General features: G+C 34.3%; 1 long non-coding RNA gene across 1 annotated transcript; it reads left to right on the top strand.

Moving 5' to 3' along the window:
* Positions 1-1,631: 1,631 nt before the first annotated feature.
* Positions 1,632-3,631, top strand: LOC107479658 (uncharacterized). Its single transcript, XR_008007186.1, has 4 exons — positions 1,632-2,078; positions 2,400-2,472; positions 3,119-3,158; positions 3,354-3,631. It is a non-coding gene; the product is annotated as an uncharacterized LOC107479658 (long non-coding RNA).
* The last annotated feature ends 1,416 nt before the right edge of the window (positions 3,632-5,047 follow it).

Genomic DNA, 5,047 nt, shown 5'->3' with positions numbered 1-5,047 from the left:
TAATATCAAGTGAACCTCAATTAGCACACAAATGAACCGAAATTAGTTCAGAGATGAACAAACAGTCAAAAAGACTCAATCATTAACAAAAACACATCGAATTCATTTCTAGATCCAAATTAACCTCAATTAAACTAAGAAAAGAATTGAAATTACTTAGGGAATAAAAAATTTGGTCAATACTGATCAGTAACATCAAGTGAGCCTCAATTAACACATAAATGAACCGAAATAATTTAAGAAATGAATTGAAATTATTTAATGATGACATCAGAGAAATCAGAACCAATAAAGATGTTTGCAAAATATTGGTGTTATTAGTGATGACGATAATGAAAAAGAATAAGAATAAGAATAAGAAGTAGAAGATTTGCCATTTACGTTAAAAGTGGGAAGTTGTTTACGCTTCAAAGTCAATTACGTAGGGTGTGGATGTAGAATAATAACTTAGGTGGACTTGATTAGTGAAATTACTTGGATATAGAGCATTATTATTGTATTATTATGATATACTATTTTTTAATTGAAAAAATTAAAAATTATGTGAATATGATAAAATTATTAAAATAATTTAATAAATAATTATTTTTTCACTGAAAAATCCTACGTATGGACGAGATAGTTAATTTCGTTCCCCGACATATTTTGAGATTTGAGACTTTCTTAAAGGTCAGCCTATCATGTTAGTTTCTTTAGTAAGCATCATAGCATTTTCCAAAATACAATACTCTTATTAAGGAGCTTTGAACCTGTTTAACCAGTATCTTGAATAAAATTCTAAAATAAATATTCCACGAGTCAAATACCAGTAGACAAAGATACCACAATAGCCCATTGTGAGGCGGGCCTGTAACTGATCCGTAACACCTTGTATTTTGGACCATTACCTTTTCTTAATTATTCTGTGCGGACAAATATAATTTCTAAGAAACCGAATGAAACAACCTAAATCATTGTGAGCCGTAGGATGGTGGTCGTAGTCAAGCTTCCCTCGTTTGCCACGCCAAACGGTAAAAACGGCCAACGTTACGCGACTTACGTGGCGCTGGTCTAGGCAACAGACGCTGGTAGAGCTACATAGCGCAAGAAAGCATCACGCGCAGAGATGCGCGTGAAAGAAACGCTGTAGTGCTCGTTCGCCCGTATATAACACTTGCCCCGACATATCGCTGAGAGTGATAGAGCGACGCGGTTGATCCGCTGAGCAGGACGAATCCGTACTTATTAGCAGCTGGGGGAACCATATGTTAGGGGACACTAAAACCTGTGTCTTCTGCAACGTACTCCGGTACCCCCTCACACTCCTATTTAAAAAGGGAAAAAAAAAAAACACTACCTTGTCCTTCATGACATGGCAGCTTTTGCTCTTCTTTTTCAAAGGAAAACGACTAGAGTGAGTTTTGATTCATTCCTCATTTTAGTACCGGTAAATAGAGGTGTTCAAAACCGGATTCACATCGAACTAAACTGATCAATCGAATCGAAAAAATTGAAAATTGAATAAATTGATGATCGAAAAAATCCAAAAAAATATGTTTTACTGTTTTTAGTTCGATTCGGTTTTCAATTTTAATAATGAAAATCTCAACCGAAACGAACCGAACCGATCAAGTTTAAAAACCAAGAAAAACCAACCCCCCGCCCCCCAAAATGAACGAAACTTAAACCTAACCCAGTACCCCCCATTCGGCCATTCCCCCAAGCCCCACTCCCAAACGAACCCTAGCCCCTCTCTCCCTACTCCCTAGGTCTCACAGCCTCGCTCTCTGTAACTCCCATCGCTGGTGAGAGAGACCTCCTCCCACCACCTTGCAGCCACCGCCACCTTCCTCCCAGCGCAGCCCTTCCACTGCTCCCACCCAGGACCACCTCACGGACAGAGCAGCCCAGCACTGCAGCACACAGCCAGCGCCCAGCAGGTCGGCACCACCCTTGCAAGTCGCGCCCACCGCCACCCTTAGTCCCTCGCAACTCGCAAATCGCACCCAGCAGGCCAGGACCACCCACTCACCCAGGACCACCCAGTGGACACAGAGCATCGTATCAAGTCAGATATGGAGCCCGAGCCACCGAGTCAGGTATGTAACTTTTTTGAAATTGTTGTTTTCTTTGTTTTGTTGAATTACTGAAACTACTTCTGGTTTGTGTTGTTCTGTTGAATTGATGAAAGTTTGAGTCTTGTTTTGTTTTGCTGTTTTGTTTTGAGTTTTAAAGTGATTTAGTATGATTTATCAAGTGTTGGAGGTTCTGGATCTTGATAATGTTAGATTGAAGGTAACATATAAATGGAGAAGTCTTGGAACTTGGGCGGTTAAGGTTATATTTCAATTGTGTCATCTGATGGTCACTACTGTTTGATTTGTAGAATATGTAACAGATTTCTATCTACCATGGTCTAGGTATAAAGGTGGACCAGCATTACCGAGGAAGTTGATCTCGCAGGGTGCTACACAGAAGCAATATAGTGTTGAGGTTATAGATTTATTTTTCAGTTTATTGCTTATTACTGTTTATTGATGTATTATTGACTTGGTATTGTTGTTGAAAATTGGATTCATTGTTGCTGTTTATTGATTTATTACTGACTTGGTAATGTTGCTGGTTATTGATTCATTGTTGCTATAATGTTGTTTATTTGATTAATTAAGTAATTGTTGCTGCCTTGCTGGTTATTGTTTGGTTTACTGACTTGGTATTGTTGTTGGTTATTACTGACTTGGTATTATTCTGTTTTTAATTTATTTGTTGTTGTGTTTCTGCTCTTGATTTTATAAATTGGTTGTAAATTTAATTTGTTGTTCAATGTATTTGACTATTCTTGACCCCCTTTTTTCATGATTTAGTTCCTTGTAGATAGCAAAGGGCAGGAGCCTTTTCTTTTTTTGCCAAAGTTGGCAAATTGTATATTTACATATATAATTAATAATGATGATGTTTTCCTAGTTTGAGTTTTGTTTAGCTTCCTTTAAGTATCATACTTCACAGTCATGTTTAGCTGAAGTTATGTTTATTGATGGTTCAGTGATTACAAGTTCTTTTATTTGGTATAGCACAAGTCAGTTAATATTATGAGATATTGATTTTGATTTAATATTTCTGTGTTTTGCTGCTTCTGTAGTTCATCCTAAAAGTTGAAATCCTATGTGGTCTCTTTCAAGGTAAGATTGATCTTAGTTATGATGTTTCATTATGTGATTTATTTTTTAATCTATTCATTTAATTTTTGGATTGTAGTTATATGCTTTTACATAAGTAACCTGTATCTGAGTAGTTGTAGATGACTAGATGTTGGTTACTTTTCTATAGAGATTTTCTTACGAGTTTTTGGTATCTGATGGACTTCATTCTTTCAGATGGACAACAACCCAACTACCGGCAGTGTAAACACCACCACAACCACCAAGAAGCAGCGTTTAGCAAAATTTTCCCTTCCTTTTAATTGCAAAAAGTAGGTCTATTGCATCATCTTTTCACAAGTCACCATAGAATTTAGCAAGGTTTCTACAATTTGTCTCCCATTTTCTTTAATTGTCGTATTTGGATTTCTTTTGTCGTTAAATTTCATTGGATCAAGACATTGTTAGCTATTGTGTATTTTTGTTTGCGATTTCAATGTTATGACTTTGTGAAATAGTATGGTAGTATTTTTTTTTTTTGAATTGACTGAAAAAACCGAACAAACCGAACAAAACCAAACCGATTTTAATTGGTTTGCTTTGGTTCGGATGACTTCGATAAAAAAACCGAACCAAACCGAACCGCAGTTTAATTAAACGATTAGATCGGATGACTTTTTTCTCAAAAATCGAACCAAACCACACCGCGAACACCCTTACCGGTAAATGCTATAGTAACTAGAGTAGTGTCTATTTATTAAAAAGAATTAAAAATTATTATTTAATTTAAAAGATATAAAAATAAATTATTTTTAAAAAATTAAAATTTATTATAAAAAATAAATTAGGTTAAATTTAAGCAAAATCTCATAAGCATCATAAAATTAATTTTTAGTATTTGTGTGAAATTTCTATTTCTATTATATCTTATTTACTGGTTTGAAATTTAGTTCCTGTGGATTAGGGGTGTTCGCAGTACGGTTTGGTTCGGTTTTAAGGAAAAAAATCATCCGATCCGAACGCTTAATTTATGTGTGGTGCGGTTTAGATTGGATGAACTTTTTTTGAAAATCTGATCCAATCCGATCCGATTACAAGCAGTTTGGATCGGTTTGGATTTGCAGTTTTTTAAATAAAAAAGATTAAATACATATAACAAGTCTCAATATCAAATTTTAAATAACCATCGATGACATAACAAATCTTAACAATATCTTAAAAGTCAACGATAACATAACAATAGAAATAAAATTATAGGTTAGTTAAAATAAATAAATAAATAATATTTTGAACATAAAATATTTATTAAATAATAATACATGAATAATAGAAAAAAGTATAACAAATTGAACATGTTATAAGTATAATTGTAAATATAATAATATAGCACATTGTGCGGTTTGGATTGGATTGGATCGGTTATGAAAAATAGTCCGAAATCCGATCCAACCGAGCGGTTTGTAAAAAATAGAATCTAATCAAATTCGAATTAGTGCGGTTTTAATCGATTTTCAATTTAAATTGAATTAAACGAACGGTTTAATTTGGATCGGTTTGTATTTGAACACCCTAATGTGATAATGGACACTCGTAATTTTAATATATCAGTTAACCTGTTTTTTTAAAAAAGAGGTTAATTGTTAAGTCCGGTAGAAACGTGAGTGATTTGCGGCCATAGGGATTAAGGAAGGCATAAAAGAGGAAACAAGAAATCACAGGTTTATTGTTGCAATTTTCATGTGAGTGGTCAGTGATTAAAGTGTCAGATTTTGAAAATTGAAACTATGATCATAAAAATCGTGACCATAAATAGAAAAAATGTGATCATAGATCTATGACCACAAAAAAATAGACCACGATAAAGATTGTGATCATAAATCTAAAACCATGACCATAGATCTATGATCACCTTTTTTACTAGTTATGGTCAC

Source organism: Arachis duranensis, chromosome 3, assembly GCF_000817695.3.
Source record: "Arachis duranensis cultivar V14167 chromosome 3, aradu.V14167.gnm2.J7QH, whole genome shotgun sequence".
Lineage (NCBI taxonomy): Eukaryota > Viridiplantae > Streptophyta > Magnoliopsida > Fabales > Fabaceae > Arachis > Arachis duranensis.
The sequence above is the reverse complement of the archived record's forward strand: the minus strand, read 5'-3'. Positions and strand labels throughout refer to the sequence as shown.